Source organism: Lithobates pipiens, unplaced genomic scaffold (assembly GCF_037356315.1).
Source record: "Lithobates pipiens isolate NorthernLeopardFrog02 unplaced genomic scaffold, aLitPip1_a1.2 Scaffold_18, whole genome shotgun sequence".
Taxonomy (NCBI): Eukaryota; Metazoa; Chordata; class Amphibia; order Anura; family Ranidae; genus Lithobates; species Lithobates pipiens.
The window spans coordinates 316,384,995-316,400,625 of NW_027507758.1; the positions used below are offsets into that span (position 1 = coordinate 316,384,995).

At 44.3% G+C, this 15,631-nt stretch overlaps 1 pseudogene; it reads left to right on the top strand.

Annotated features, from left to right (window-relative positions):
* The first annotated feature begins 5,193 nt into the window (after positions 1-5,193).
* On the top strand, positions 5,194-15,146 carry LOC143986709 (ralA-binding protein 1-A pseudogene; annotated as a pseudogene).
* Positions 15,147-15,631: the final 485 nt, after the last annotated feature.

Genomic DNA, 15,631 nt, shown 5'->3' on the forward strand with positions numbered 1-15,631 from the left:
AATCCAACACACTACCTTCTAGGCCTTCCGATCCTGGGTATCCCTAAATGTGCTAAAAAATTGATGGCTTTTATACTCCTAGCTGCCAAAAGAGTAATACCAGCCCATTGGCTCTCTCCTATACCTCCTGCACAAGCACAAGTGGTCTCATCCATTGCTCAGATGCGTAGGATGGAACATTTGATGGCAGTAGTTCATGATTCCCTGCCTAAATTTTTCAAGATATGGGATCCCTGGGATATCTCCCTATTCAACTCAGAACCCTCTGTTGACCCCCCTGCCATCCCTCTCTAGGACAGCCTCATGGGGATCTGATATCGTGTTTAATATATCATAGCGTATCAGATCAGTGCCTTCCACCCTTACCCACACATTTGGTTTTTGTTTTTCCTTTTTATTATGCAAATATTATTGTATACAAATACATGGTGTATCCTCCTTCTTTTCTCGTATGGTACTTACAACTGTTTTTACTTTACTTTTTTGAAACTTGTAAAATGTTGCTATTGCTATGTTTAGCCAATGTTACTGACTACTGTAACATATTTACAACTCTTTTGTACTGCTTAAAACATTTTCAATAAATATACATTTAAAAAAAAAAGTGGGGTATGCCTGTATATCAACAATTATCTTACTAGAGGGCTGAAATCCAAAAGTTGTGTGGATATCACTCACAATGCTCCAGTTCTTGGAATGCTATTGATTAACGTTTTACAAAACTGAAAAATAACAAACTGCTACTATTGCAACAGGCATTATAAGAAACTCACTACATATCTATCATGTCTTAGCAATCTGCATACGTTCACATACAGTCAAGACACTATTGGTGTTGATCTTTAACCACTTCCCTCCCGGCCTATAACAGAATGACTGTCGAGAAGTGGTTCTGTTTTCCTGACTGGGCGTCATATGACATCCAGCAGGATAACATGCCAGTGCGCGCCTGCTGGGTGACTCAGTCTGACACAGCGCATCTCCAATCGTGATAAGAAGCCTCTGAAAGAGGCTTCTTACCACGTGATCAGCTGTGACCAATCACAGCTGATCATCGTGAGAACCAGGAAGTGCCAGTAAATGGCATGCCGCGGTTTGCGCTGATCGGTGACTCTCCCTGTTGGGGGGGGGGGGGGTCTGTGCTGATAATAAGCACATTGATTATAAGCACAGCCCCATCAGATGTGCCAATCAACTGCCAATCAGTGGCTAGCAGTGCCCCAATAATAAAGTCTGCCAGTGCCCACCAGTGCCAATCAGAGCCCAGCATTAATATCTGTCAGTACCTGCCCAATCAGTGCCATCTATTAGTGTCCATCAATGTTAATTAGTACTGCCGGTCAGTGCCCATCAGTGCTGCCTGCCAGTGCCCATCAGTGCTGCATATCAGTGCTTCCTATCAGTGCACATCAATTCTACATATCAGTGCCTCCTCATCAGTGCCCATCAGTGCCACCTTATCAGTGTCAACTCATCAGTGCCCAAATAATAAAGTCTGCCAGTGCCCACCACAGTGCCAATCAGAGCCCAACATTAATACCTGTCAGTATCTGCCCAATCAGTGCTGTCCATCAGTGCCATCTATTAGTGTCCATCAATGCCGCCTGTCAGTGGCACCTATCGGTGCCCATCAGTGCCGATCAATTCTACATATCAGTGCCCATCGGTTCCGCCTCATCAGTGCCGACATATCAGTGCCCATCAGTGAAGGAGGAAACACAAATTTTATAACAGAAAAGAAAAAAAAAATTCTTCAAAAATATATTGTTTTTTTAGTTTGTTTCGCAAAAAATAAAAACTGCAGAGGTGGTCAAATACCACCAAAAGAAAGCTCTACTTGTGGGAAGAAAATGTTAAAGATTTAGTTTGGGTACAGTGTTGTATGACCGCGCAATTGTCATTCAAATTGTGACAGCACTGAAAGCTCAAAATTATCCTGGGCAGGAAGGGGCGAAAGTGCCTGGTATTGAAGTGGTTAAAGAATGCAAGCCCATACCAAATCCCGCTGTTAGAGTCAAAAGTGCTTTCTGGTGCCCATGGGGCTAAACCGTCCCTCCAAGCAAGCTAAGAAGCAGGCCAGGGGCCCCATATTCATTCAAAGATTTACATAGAGTCCATAAGGGTGTGGTGGATACGCTCCATCAGTTTTATTGACTCTAATGCAAAGAAGCACCTGGGACCATGGGGCTGAGGGTTTACGCCAGTTTAGGGCTATTGCCCATTGTATAGCACTAAACAGCTTGTGGACCAATTTTTGATCAGTGAGTATGACCTCTGGGAGGTCTGCAAACAAAATACACATTTGTTATGTCAAGGTGATGCTCGATCCTGTTATTTGGAGTACTTTTGTAGCTGTCTGCTGCCAGAGAGAGCCCAGAACCTTACAGCTCCAGAAAGTATGGAGAAGAGTGCCCCTCTTACCACAGTCTCTGAAACATCTGTCCGGGATGGCTGGGAACATTCTATGAATTCTAACTGGTGTATAATACCCTCTAGTGTGCAGTTTCAGCACAGTTTCTTTAATGGCAACTGATGCATATTAGTGACCATATCACGCCAGACTTCTGCTGAAAACTCCTGGCCCACCTCAGATTCCCATCCCAGCATTGCTTGAGATTTAGATTCTGTGTGGTGATCATTAAGGTACATATACATATCTACACATACACTGTGGATATCGTCCCACTATCTCTGGACCCTTCGTGGCATACATTTTCAAAGGGTATTTTAGAATCATCACTTATTTGGGAGATAGCCTTTTGGAAGAAGTGGCGTATCTGTAGGTATTTGGGGAGATATGAATTAGGTATGGTGAAGTTTTGGTGCAAATGTTCAAAAGAACAGAACATGGTGCCCTGTAGCAATTAATGCAGTGTCACCAGTCCTTGTAAGGACCAGTGTGCAAAGTCTATTTCTGCATGAAAAGCCACAAGGAAGTTAGGGTCACCGAAAAAAAAAGATAATGGGGAGGGTATGAAAGTAGAGCTCAAACTTTTTTTATATAAAGGTCCAGAGATATAGAAACTGTCCAACAACTCCACTGAGCTGGGAAATAATTATATGGTTTACTGCATTAGTCCAAAAAAGGCCTGGGAGAAAATATGGTTTAATGGAAGCCCTCTGAACCTGTAGCCATGGTATGTGAGACGGGGATGTGTGCCACTGGACCAAGTGTAATAATATAGCTACTAATTAATACATGTTCCAGGAGAACTCAAACTGCCTTTAAGGGAAGGAGTGTGGTAAATTTATAGGCATAGCTATGCACTTCGAGGGATTAACTCCCAGACGCGATATGTGGTTAAAGGTGTCTAAAGCTGTAAAAAGATTAGGCAAAGAGATTAAGGGATCTGTTAGAAACAGAAGGATATAGTCTGCATATAGACTTAATTAAAATTCCTGATTGTTACTACAACATCCCGTAATGTTAGGGTTGCTACTGATATGTCAAGCTAGGGGCTCAATTGCAAGGGAAAATACAAGAGGGATAGAGGGCAGCCCTGTCTAGTACCCCTCCCCAGGGAAAAGTATTCTGATGAACGGTCGGGAAGTTTAATTATTCGAGGTTGGCGATACAGAGCACGAAAACCACTTACAAATTCTCCCTAGATCCCAAATTTGGATAAGATAGTGTCTAAATATGGCCAGAGGACACTATCAAAAGCCTTGTTTATGTCTAAGCTCAGCATTAAAATCTTGAGTGAGTGCAATTCAGCATCCTGAATAATATTTGATGCAAGGCTTATATTATCAGTTATTTGTCTGGTAGGGATGAAGCCTGTTTGATCTGGGGAGATTAATGCTGTGATTATGGATGCTAGGCGATTTGCTAACAGGTGACTAAATATTTTTAAGTCATTGTTAATGACCAATATAGGTCTATAGTTCTGGGGAAGGGAATGATCTTTTCCTGGCTTTGGAATCATTGACATGTTGGCCATAAGAATATCAATAGGGAATGAGTCCCCAGCTAGAACCCTATTAACCTCCCTGGTACGATTATTTCGGATTTTAGGTGCTAAAAGCGGTACCATTATTTTGCATGAAAATTTGGCGTTTTATATTGTAGTCCTGTAATTCTTAGGAATAACTCTCTTAAATCTGTCCAAACCAGAGTCTAGCAGACATCCCGGGTATAATAAAGTTTGAAAAATGAAATCATAAATTATAATATAATAAATAATTATAAATAATTGTACCAAATAATAATATAAGAATAAAAAAAAAATTCAATAATGTAATCAAATCAAAAACACTGAAATTTGCTCAGTTGCAGAATTGTCACTGTCATTACTTTTCAGTATTTGATGACGGATCTCCCTACAAATCGCTATCGCTCAATTCTGCGAGTGATTCCAATTTATTATCGCTGTTTTCTAGCTGGTCTGAAATAATTTTTTATGTAAAGGGACAGTTTTGGTTGCTATGGACAATCTCCAGTTTCCAGGCATAAAGAACAGTTTTTATAATATAAAACTGCATGCAGGACACTGGGCAGACTACTAGGGACAAAGGGGATGTAAAATAATTACATACAGCAATGTAATCTGTAAGATTACATTATACTGTATGTAATGTGTGTGTTTGACTTTTTGAATTTGGCGCCGATCTCCGTCCCTGTGCGTCGCAACGCTCGCAGGGAACGGAGATCGGCGATGTGATAGATCGAGCGAGACACGGCTCGCTCGTACAGGGGGGGGGGGGACACAGCTGGATCCGAGGGAGAAGGTAAGTAAACCTCCTCCTGGATCCAGTGATGCAGTCCCGAGTCTGACTCGGGGTTACCGCTTTTGGTATAAAAATTCCACCCCGAGCCAGACTCGGGAAGACTGTCAGGGGGGTTAAAAGGTTTTGTCAATTTTGTGTTTAATAGTCCAGAAAACCTTATAATAAAGGGTGAAGCCATCTGGGCCTAGGAAGGTTTCCGTGTGGAAATAATTGCGGCTACCTTCTCCTCCGTGCAGGGAGCACTCAGGGATTGCAGTTCACCCTCATAATCTTAGGTTGGGAAATTGCATCCAACCAGGAATGGGACAACAGAGCACTAGGGGCCTGAGGGTCAGCCAGTAGTGATTGATAGTATTTGGAAACAGTTGTAACACCTCCTTTGGATTGGAGGTGAGTTTTCCTGTTGTGTCCCGCAGCTTATATATATATGCGGGTTGTAAGGATTGTTTCAACTTCCTCACGAACATGGTCAAAGCTGAACTGCTATACAGCAGGAAGCGAGACCTGGACCACCTAAGGTATTTTTCAGTTTGCTCAGATAGGAGAGTATCAAGAGCTCCCCTTTTCTGTTTAATCTGGTTGAGCAATTCTTGTGTAGGGGTTTGACCATGTTGGTGACACAGTTTTTCTAGGTCAGCTGTGAGGGAGGTAATATCTAGGAGCTTCTGGTGTTTACCCTCCGAGGTGAGCTGCATAAGCTGTCCCCTCAGTACAGCCTTGTGTGCTGCCCACAAGGATGCAGAGGAGATCTCCCAACATCGTTGAGGGTAAAGTATTCTGAGATGTATTCTGTTATCTGGGATAGTGCATGAATTCTGGCTGAGGTGGAGTTAGCTGTCAATACTGCTGTGGACAATATTTAGTCCAGCCTGGAGTAGCTGTTGTGGGGGCGAGAGTAAAAAGTATACTCCCTGCACCCCACATTATGAGCTCTCCAGGTGTCCAATAGCCGGCGGGTCTTCAATTGGTACTGTAGCGATTTTGGGAAGGCATTGGTGGTCTGCCCCTTGCTACTTATGTTTAGGTCTGAGTGTGCTACCAGGTTAACATCCCCACCTAATAGCATATGGGGAGAGTGGTATTTATCCAGTGTTTAGAAAAATGTTTTAAAAAAAGGAAGCCTGAGAGTCATTGAGTGCATATACTGGAGGCAATAATGATGCTTTTTCCCTGAATGTTACCTTTAAAATAAAAAAAACAAAGTGACTATCTGGGTCCCTATACATGTGTTGTACATCAAACATTACTGTATTCCTTATAAAAATAGCGGCTCCTCGTGTCCTGGACTCATATGTGGTATAATATCCTTGCTGAAAGGCCCTAGCAAAATAGTACGGGTGGCTTTGGGAGGAGAAATGCGTCTCCTGCAGAAGGATATCAGCCCCCAATCTCTTGTGTGCTCAAAAGGCTTGCCTCCTTTTTATTTGGAGAGTTTAAACCTTTCAGGTTGTGGGAAATTAAGACCCATAATTTAGAGGAATTGGGAAGCTTATGGTTTACGATGAGTCCAGGATTTAAATCTATCAAACCCCTCTGCGGTAATCTTATTTCTTCATAGGCTGATGCAATATAAATGCACATTTTTAACTGAAAAACGATGTATATATGAATGAATCCCATGATCTAAGCTTTGTTTAATGGTCCTCATATCATATTCCTGCTTCATAATAGGACACTAGCACTTTTTTGGTACCTAATATCTAGAATCAAAAGAATAGGAAAACACCAGAAAAAAAATAGAGACATGGATGGAGGGTCCCCTAATAATCACTACAGAACCAAAAGGTCAGAGCGGGCTTGAGGGTATTCACGCTATACTTATACAAGTAAATTAGCAAACTCATTAGAACACACAAGGACCTAATCATCTAACAGAACAGAGAACAAAGACCAATCCTGGGTGACCTGCCCTACATGGTGATAGTCAAAAAGTTCAGTAGAGCTGTATCATTAGGGAGATTGACTAAAGTCAGTGAAGCCTTATGCCGCGTACACACGGTCGAACTGTTTGACGTACTTAGTCCGTTGAAACACATTTCAGCTGACAATCCGCTCGTGTGTGGGCTTCAGCTGACTTTTTCAGCGTGCAGTCCGGAGTACTAAGAATTTTGGTTTTTCCAAAAATCTGTCCGTCGTACTTTGATTTCAGTGGACAATACGGTCGTCAGTATGCTAGTCCGACGGACTAAGAATGGCGCATGGCCAGAAAGGATTTACAGGGCTTTGCTGTGTCTTGGACTTCCTATTTCTAGTCCCGTCGTACGTGCTGTCATCATCGCGCAAGCTTTCGTCGGACTGTTTGGGTATCCGTGTGTGGTCAAGTCCGTTCAGTGGAAAGTACGCGGGATTGTACGTCGGATTGTATGACGGACTAAGTACGTCAAACAGTTCGACCGTGTGTACGCGGCACAAGAGGAAACATTTTATTTAAAGATTGTGTGAGAAGAAAAAATACTAATATTCATCTGCATCTACCCACAACAGCAACTGATTCTTTAAAGGGTTTGTTAACCCATATAACTCAAACTCTGCCAGACTCCCTATTAGAGCATGCTGTACCTTTCCTATAGAAAAACGTGCATTGTAAATACTGCTTTTGAGCTGTCTTCAGGCTGGTCACATGACTCATGGCCACTGTACAATAGAAGCATACTGCAGGAGGGGCCATGAAATCCCTCTGACGTCAGCCGGGGAGATCACATGGCTGCTCAATCTCTCCTGCAGTAGCCATGGAAACCGGCCGAGAGTCACATGACCGTCCTGAAGACAGAGCTAAAATGGTATTTATAGTGCTCGTTTTTCTAAAAGAAAGGTACTCTGCTATTGCACAAAAAAGATTTTTAATTTTACTAGGAGCAGCGGGGGGGGGGGGGGGGGACGACAGAGACGGAAGCACAGACACAAGCTGACATGGGAGACAGAAGAGCAGAGGGGACAGCAGCGTATAACGGAGGGCCGCAATTAGACCACAGTGATCAGGGCGGAGCTGCCCTGATTTTTGTGGTCTGTTTAGAGAGGGGATACAGGAAGTGCCAGATTTGGAGGGGCTTACAGTTTAGAGGGGGGCAGATTACATAGCATAAACACTGTGCTGTTTAATTTGCTTTAACCACTTCAACCCAGGACCATTGGGCTGGCCAAAGACCAGACCACTTTTTGCGATTCGGCACTGCGTCGCTTTAACTGACAATTGCGCGGTAATGCGACGTGGCTCCCAAACAAAATTGATGTCCTTTTTTTCCCACAAATAGAGATTTCTTTTGGTGGTATTTGATCACCCCTGCGGTTTTTATTTTTTGTGCTATAAACAAAAATAGAGCGACAATTTTGAAAAAAATGCATTATTTTTTACTTTTTTTAAAATAATAAATATCCCCCAAAAATATATAAAAAATATTTTTTTCCCTCAGTTTAGGCCGATATGTATTCTTCTACATATTTTTGGTAAAAAAAAAAAAAAATCGCAATAAGCGTTTATTGATTGGTTTGCAAAATAGGGGATAGTTCTATGGCATTTTTATTAATATTTTTTTTTAACTAGTAATGGCGGTGATCAGCGATTTTTATTGTGACTGCGACATGGCGGACACATCAGACATTTTTGACACATTTTTGGGACCATTGTCATTTATACAGCAATCACTGCTATATAAATGTAGTGATTCCTGTGTAAATGACACTGGCAGTGAAGGGGTTAACCAGTGGGTGGCAGTGTAGGGGTAAAGTGTTCCTAGGGGTGTGTTACTAACTGTTGGGGGCTGGGCTTTCATTTAGTGAACACTGATCTCTGCTCCAATCACATGGAGCAGAGATCAGCGTCACTAGTTGCTAGGCAGAACGGGGAGATGCTGTTTACAATGGCATCTCTCCGTTCAGCCGCCCCGTGAGACAATCGCGGGTATGCCCGCGGTGCTTGAGTCCTCGGGACCCGGGACCGGACCCACGGGGGTCCCGACCAGCACGCAAGCGCGCCGCCAGCGGTGCACTCATGATGGCAGGGCAGCAAATTTAAAGGGACATACAGGTAAGCCCATTTGCCTACCCGTGCCATTCTGCCGACGTACATCAGCGTGCGCTGGTCGGGAACCGGTTAAGGTACCATAAAATCATTTTTTTTTGGGGGTTAACAAACGCTTTAACAAAAAATGTATGTAAATCTAATATACCATGGTAAATTAATGTTAATATTATATATTCTAAATGTAATGTTTATCTAATTCATTGCCACTCTTGTTAACCTACATTCTTTTCACAACAATTTCAGTTTATGATTGTCTCTAGGTGATTCAATCAACAAATGATATTGCTTGGGAACCATATTATGCTGAATGCTTTTAGCTTTTCTTTGATTAGATAAATTGGACTCTAAATGCTCATAAAGGTCATTTATATATTACGCACAGAGGTTAACAGAACAATATCAGCTGAAAAGTATTTAGAAATTAATATATGTTTTCCAGAGAACATTTATGAAGTGTGGATGACTTCAATAATATTTATCAGTTTAACCAACAACATTATTTTTTACATTTTCTTTAGTCAAACCTTAGGTGCACAGAAATAAATAAAAAAGAAGCCTTGTCGATTCAATTGACTAGATAAATTGTTAAGATGTACCATCATCCAAAATTATAAGGAATATAGGCCGGGAGGCCTGGTTCCCACACCAGGCTTACCGAAAACAAAAGCGAGCTAACGGACTATTACGGTACATGTAGAAACGTTAATACAAAATATTTAGACCAGCGTTAAAAAACAGACAAAATTTATTTAAGTAATAAAATCATTTAACAATGTACAAGCTGGTACAGGTCGTGACGTATTTCTACTAGTTTCGCTCTAAATGAGCTTCTTCAGGAAATACATACATCTGTAAGGAAGTATAGATATACATAATAAGATAACTGGAAATATAATTTAAGGTACAATATAAGGTAGGAGGGAAAAGTAAACAACAAAAATTACATTTATGGTTCTTACCCCACTCGATGTACCACCGCAGCACTTAAAGGGCCCGGGAAGAGTCTCCCCCGGCGACTGGGGGAGGTGTTAGAGTAGGCAAGCCGGTATCTAAGTAAGGGAATGTGATGTTGAGTTATGTTAAAAGATGAGTAATTACGTCACAATTAGTGAACCAAATGGTGGGGTCAGACCGCCTGTGTAACCACAAGAATCCCATCAGTGAACAAACAATAATGTAAGTATGGGTGGTGATTGAAGTATTCGTGGGGAGAAGGTGCATGAAAGTATCCATAAAAAAGTAATCAGACTCATAATACATACGTACCTGTGTATACACGTGCCCGTGCACAAATATGCGTGTGTAATAAACACACGCATGTGCATCCCTAATGTTCAACTATTGTATATGTGGGGAAAGTGTGCCAAAGATAGACAGAAAAGGGGGAAAAAAGGGGTGTGGACTTGAGGGGAAGGGGGGAAAGGGAGTGGAGGAAGGGAGGGGAAAAGAGAGGAAGGGGGAGGATGAGAGAGAGGGGGAAAGGAGGGGAAAAGAGAGGAAGGGGGAGGATGAGAGAGGGGGGGAAAGGAAAGGGAGGGGGGAAGGGAAAGGGAGAGGAAGGGAGATTTTTGGAAAAAAGGGGAAGGAAGAAAGAGGGGAGGCAAAGGAAAAGGGGAAAGAGTGGAAGGAAGGGAATGGGGAAAGAGGAACAGTGAAGGGGATCGAAAAGATAATGGGAACAAGAGAGAACCAGAGTGGGAAAAATGAACCAAAGCACACCAAATAGTGATGGTTAACAGGAAGTGTAGTACAGAATAAAAGTACACTGAAAAGAGTACAGATAGACAAGGTGGAATTAACAGCAGTGAGTGATTAAGTGGTACAAATCAACCGTGATGGATGTAAGGTGCTAGCATGCGCTTAATTAAGGTGAGTGAGTAAAAGGTGATAATGTGGACAATGGGAGAGTGATTAGGGTGCTGTTTAACCTACCAGATAGATACTGTGGGTGTAAATTCTATTTTTGACCCGGAGGGGGAGGTTCAGTGGCGCTTAAGGGTCCATTCACACAGGGGCAACTCAGATCCAACTTCAAGTCGCCCCAAGTCGCCTCAGGTCGCACAACATGTAGAAATCAATGTAAGTGAATGAGTGTCGTCTTAATGCACACTACTGAAGTCGCTCCGACTTCAGAAAAGGTTCCTGTACTACTTCAATCCGACTTGTAGGTGACTGATACCCATTGATTTCAATGGAAGTCGCCTCCAAGTCGCATCTCCGTCTATACGGAGGCGACCCTCAGAGAATTATCAGCTCCCAAAAGGGAACTCCACGCCAAATTTATTTTAAAAATTTGGCATGGGTTCCCCCTCCGAGAGCATACCAGGCCCTTAGGTCTGGTATGGATTTGAAGTGGAACCCCCCTACGCTGAACAAATGGCATGGGGGTCCCCCCCAGATCCATACCAGACCCTTATCTGAGCACACTACCCGGCCGGCCAGGAAAGGGGGTGGGGACGAGCGAGCGCCCTCCTCCTGAGCTGTACCAGACCGTGTGCCCTCAAAATGGGGGGGTGCCTTGGGGAAGGGGGGCCGCACGCCCCCCCCCCCACCCCAAAGCACCTTGTCCCCATGTTGATGAGGACAAGGGCCTCTTCCCGACAACCCTGGCCTTTGGTTGTCAGGGTCTGCGGGCAGGGGGCTTATCGGAATCCAGGGGCCCCCTTTAATAAGGGGGCCCCCGGATCACGGACCCCCACCCTATGTGAATGAGTATGGGGTACAATGTACCCCTACCCATTCACCTGTTAGAAAAAAAAATGTAAAAAAAAACACAACACAAGGGTTAAAATAGTTTATTGCACAGCTCCGGGGGTCTTCTTCCGTCTTCGGGGGTCTTCTCGCCGGACTCCTCCGCTATCTTCTGCTCTTTTGCTAGCTCTTTCACTAGCGCAGGAGCCCGGCTTTCTTCTTCACTGCCGCCCTCTTCTTCCGACTTCGGGGGTCTTGTCCCCTTCTTTGGGGATCTTGTCCCCCTCTTCGGTTCTTCTTGCCGGGCCACCGCGCCTTCTTCTAGCTCTTTTACAAGCAGTGGCCCGGTCTTCTGTTGCCGCTGTCTTCTGTTCTTCTCTTCTGTTCTTCTGTTCTTCTCTTCTGGAGATGTTGCCTCTTCGCTGTCTTCAGTCACAATGGCAGGGACGCGGTGCGTGGCGACTTATATAGGGACATCACCGGATGATGTTCCCGCCCATCATGATGTCACAGTCCCAGCATCCAACATCATAATGGGCGGGGACATCATTCTGGTACAGCTCAGGAGGGGGGGCGCTCACTTGTCCCCACCCCCTTTCCTGGCCGGCCGGGTAGCGTACTCGGATAAGGGTCTGGTATGGATCTGGGAGGGACCCCCACGCCATTTTTCCGGTGTAGGGGGGTTCCACTTCAAATCCATACCAGACCTAAGGGCCTGGTATGCTCTCAGAGGGGGAACCCACGCCAATTTTTTTTATAAATTTGGCATGGAGTTCCCTTTTGAGAGTTGATAATTCCCTGAGAGTCGCCGCCGTATAGACAGAGATCCGACTTGGAGGCGACCTCCATTGAAATCAATGGGTACCAGTCGCCTAAAAGTCGGATTGAAATAGTACAGGAACCTTCAGTAGTGTGCATTAAGACGGCTCTCATTCACTTACATTGATTTCTACATGTTGTGCGACCTGAGGTGACTTGAAGTCGGATCTGAGTTGCCCCTGTGTGAATGGACCCTAAAACTAGTGAGGTTGCTAATTTCGATTAGAGTGCTTAGTGTGGCAGCACGCAGGTAAAGTCACCTGGTTGTATCCAGGATGGGAAATATGTGTGCCCTAGATTCAGGCTTTATGCAGACTTTTACAATTAGAGGGGAAGAGTTAATGAGCCCAGCTGAAGTAAGTGGGCTCATTAAGACCTCTACAAAAAAAACCAGCATGCTTAGGGAGATGCTTCATCCTGGAACCAGTTTTGTGTTGTATAGACTGGGGAGTGTGATATCTGTTCTGTGCGGTGAGTTAACGCCTGTGTGGCAAACCTCTACAACAGAGACAGGGACTGGTGCAGCACAAGGCTGCACTCAGTTGTTAGACAGGGAATCTAAGTGTGTAGTTAGAGGTCAAGCTGACCAGGATTTATTTTCATGTTTTATTTTTGTTTGGCTGTTATATGTATCACTGCATGTAGCATAAATAAACCGCATCTTTTGTTTTTTGCACCTACAACGCTGTCTGCTGTGCCTGATTTTGTGTTGTGAACCCATCCAGGGGGTCACACACACCCGCTGCCGAGCTAACCCCTCACAGTTGGTGGAGAATACGGGCAGTTTTTTTTCAATTTTTTTAAAGGTAGCATGGAGGAGATACTGAGACAGCTGGCTCTAGCAAATGCAAATCAGCAGCAAACAAATGCGGCTTTACAAAAGAGCCTTGCAGCCCAGCAGAAAGCTCACCTGCAGAGTCTGGAAGCTCAGCAACAAGCAAAGCAGCAATCTGAAGCCCGCTTTATAGACCTGTTGCAGAAGCAAGAGCAGAGTTTTCAACAGAAAATAGAGACATTAATACAGCAACGTCCGCAGACCAATGAAGCAAGTGGTTACAATAATACCGCATCCTTTGGTGTGAGCCATTTATTGACAAAAATGACTGGAGAGGATGATCCGGAGGTGTTTTTGACCACATTTGAAAGGACTGCTTAAAGAGAAAAGTGGCCTAAGGAGCAATGGGCTGGACTGGTGGCCCCTCTGTTAACTGAGGAATCGCAGAAAGCTTATTATGACCTAGAGCCTAACCAAGCAAAAGACTATGTGGTGCTAAAAACAGAAATATTGGCACAGCTGGGTGTCACCTTGGCCGTCCGGGCTCAGCGTGTGCATAATTGGACTTTTCAGGTTGGAAAACCCCCCAGGTCTCAAATGTATGATCTCATTCACCTGAGCAGGAAGTGGCTGCAGCCAGAGACTTTGACCGCACCAAACATTGTGGAACGTGTTGTTATGGATCGTTTCCTGAGAGCTCTTCCTACTGCCATCCAAAAATGGGTAAGCCATGGAGACCCAGAAAATGCAGATAAACTTGTGGATCTGGTTGAGAGGTACTTGGCTACAGAGAACCTGACCACCTCTTCCAGGGACTCACGGACTTTCTACCCTAAGACCAGATCATCCCCAGTGGCGGGTAAGATGACTCCAAGGGGTGAGGGTGGGAGTTCTACCTAAGGTCTGGCGGGAGCAGCCCAGGAAGCCCATGCTGCAAGAGACAGCGAAAAACATTATTTGCTACCGCTGCCGCCAAGAGGGACATATTGCAGCCAATTGCCCAGTTGTGGATGAGCCTATGCAATGTGACTTTATAAGGGAGAGACGTCAGTCGCTGTTTGCGACAGTTGCATGCACTGCCATTCGGGGACCTGAGAAACATTTATGTAAAATGTGTATTAATGGTAGAAATGTTGATGTGTTGCTGGATTCAGGTAGCCTGGTAACATTGATAAAAGCTGAATTAGTTACTACAGAGGATCTTGACGGCTCTTAAAAGGAAGTTACGAAAAGCCTAAAGAGGAGAAGCACAAAGAAGACAAGCACAAAGAGAAGAAGTCCAAGGACCTGACTGCTGCCGATGTGGTCAAACAATGGAAGGAGAAAAAGAAAAAAAAGAAACCCACAGCAGAACCAGAGCCTCCCCCTGTAGATGTGCCCAGGTTGCGTCCAGTGTTTGGAATCCCACTGGCTAAAGCGGCAGAAAGGACCATGATGTGTGATGGGATCCGACTACCGGCAGTGTTCCGAGAGTGCATCGATTTCATCGAGCAACATGGCATGAAATGTGAAGGCATCTACAGAGTGTCAGGAATCAAGTCAAAGGTTGATGAGTTGAAGGCCGCCTATGATCGAGAGGAATCTCCAAATCTTGATGACTATGAGCCTTATACAGTTGCCAGCCTACTGAAGCAATACTTGCGGGAGCTACCTGAGAATGTGCTTACCAAAGACCTGATGCCTCGGTTTGAAGAAGCATGTGGCAAAAGCTCTGAAGCTGAAAGGCTGCAAGAGTGTCAGCGTCTCTTAAAAGAGCTGCCAGAATGCAACCTTTACTTGATTTCATGGTTGATTGTTCACATGGACCATTTCATAGAGAAAGAACTTGAAACTAAAATGAATATACAAAATATTTCTATTGTGCTCAGCCCAACTGTCCAGATCAGTAACCGTGTTCTATATGTATTTTTTACACACGTTCAAGATCTCTTTGGATGAATAGTCATTAAGAAAGTGATTAAACCTCTCCGTTGGTCTAATATGGCCACCATGCCTGCACTGCCTGAAACACAAGATACCATTAAAGAAGAAATCAGACGACAGGAATTTCTTTTGAATTGCCTGCATCGGGATCTTCAGGCTGGCATTAAGGATCTCTCTAAAGAAGAAAGGCTGGGGAGGAGCCAACATCCTCAGATGAAAACATGCCGTCTGTGGAGTTTTTCAGATCTTGAGGTTCACAGGGAAAATTTTGCCACAGAACAGTTAAAAGACCCCACCCTAATAAAGGCACGGGAAAATGTGGTGAAAATAGATGGCGAGTTAGTGAACCCAGATAAGACTTGCCCTTATCCTTACTTCACTATGGAAAGGGACCTGCTGTATCGAGTGGCTCAAAGGGCAGAAGAAACCATTGAGCAACTTGTAGTGCCCAAACCTTACAGGAAGTTGGTGTTAGAATTGGCCCATGGGCACATTCTGGGAGGTCATCTGGGGGCCGAGAAAACCAGAGAGAGGGTACTGCAGAGATTCTATTGGCCTGGGGTCATGAAGGAAACAGAAAATTATTGTTCCTCCTGCCCTGTGTGTCAGAAGTCGGCACCTATGCCACATTTCCGTAACCCGCTGGTACCTCTTCCTATCATTGAGGTCCCCTT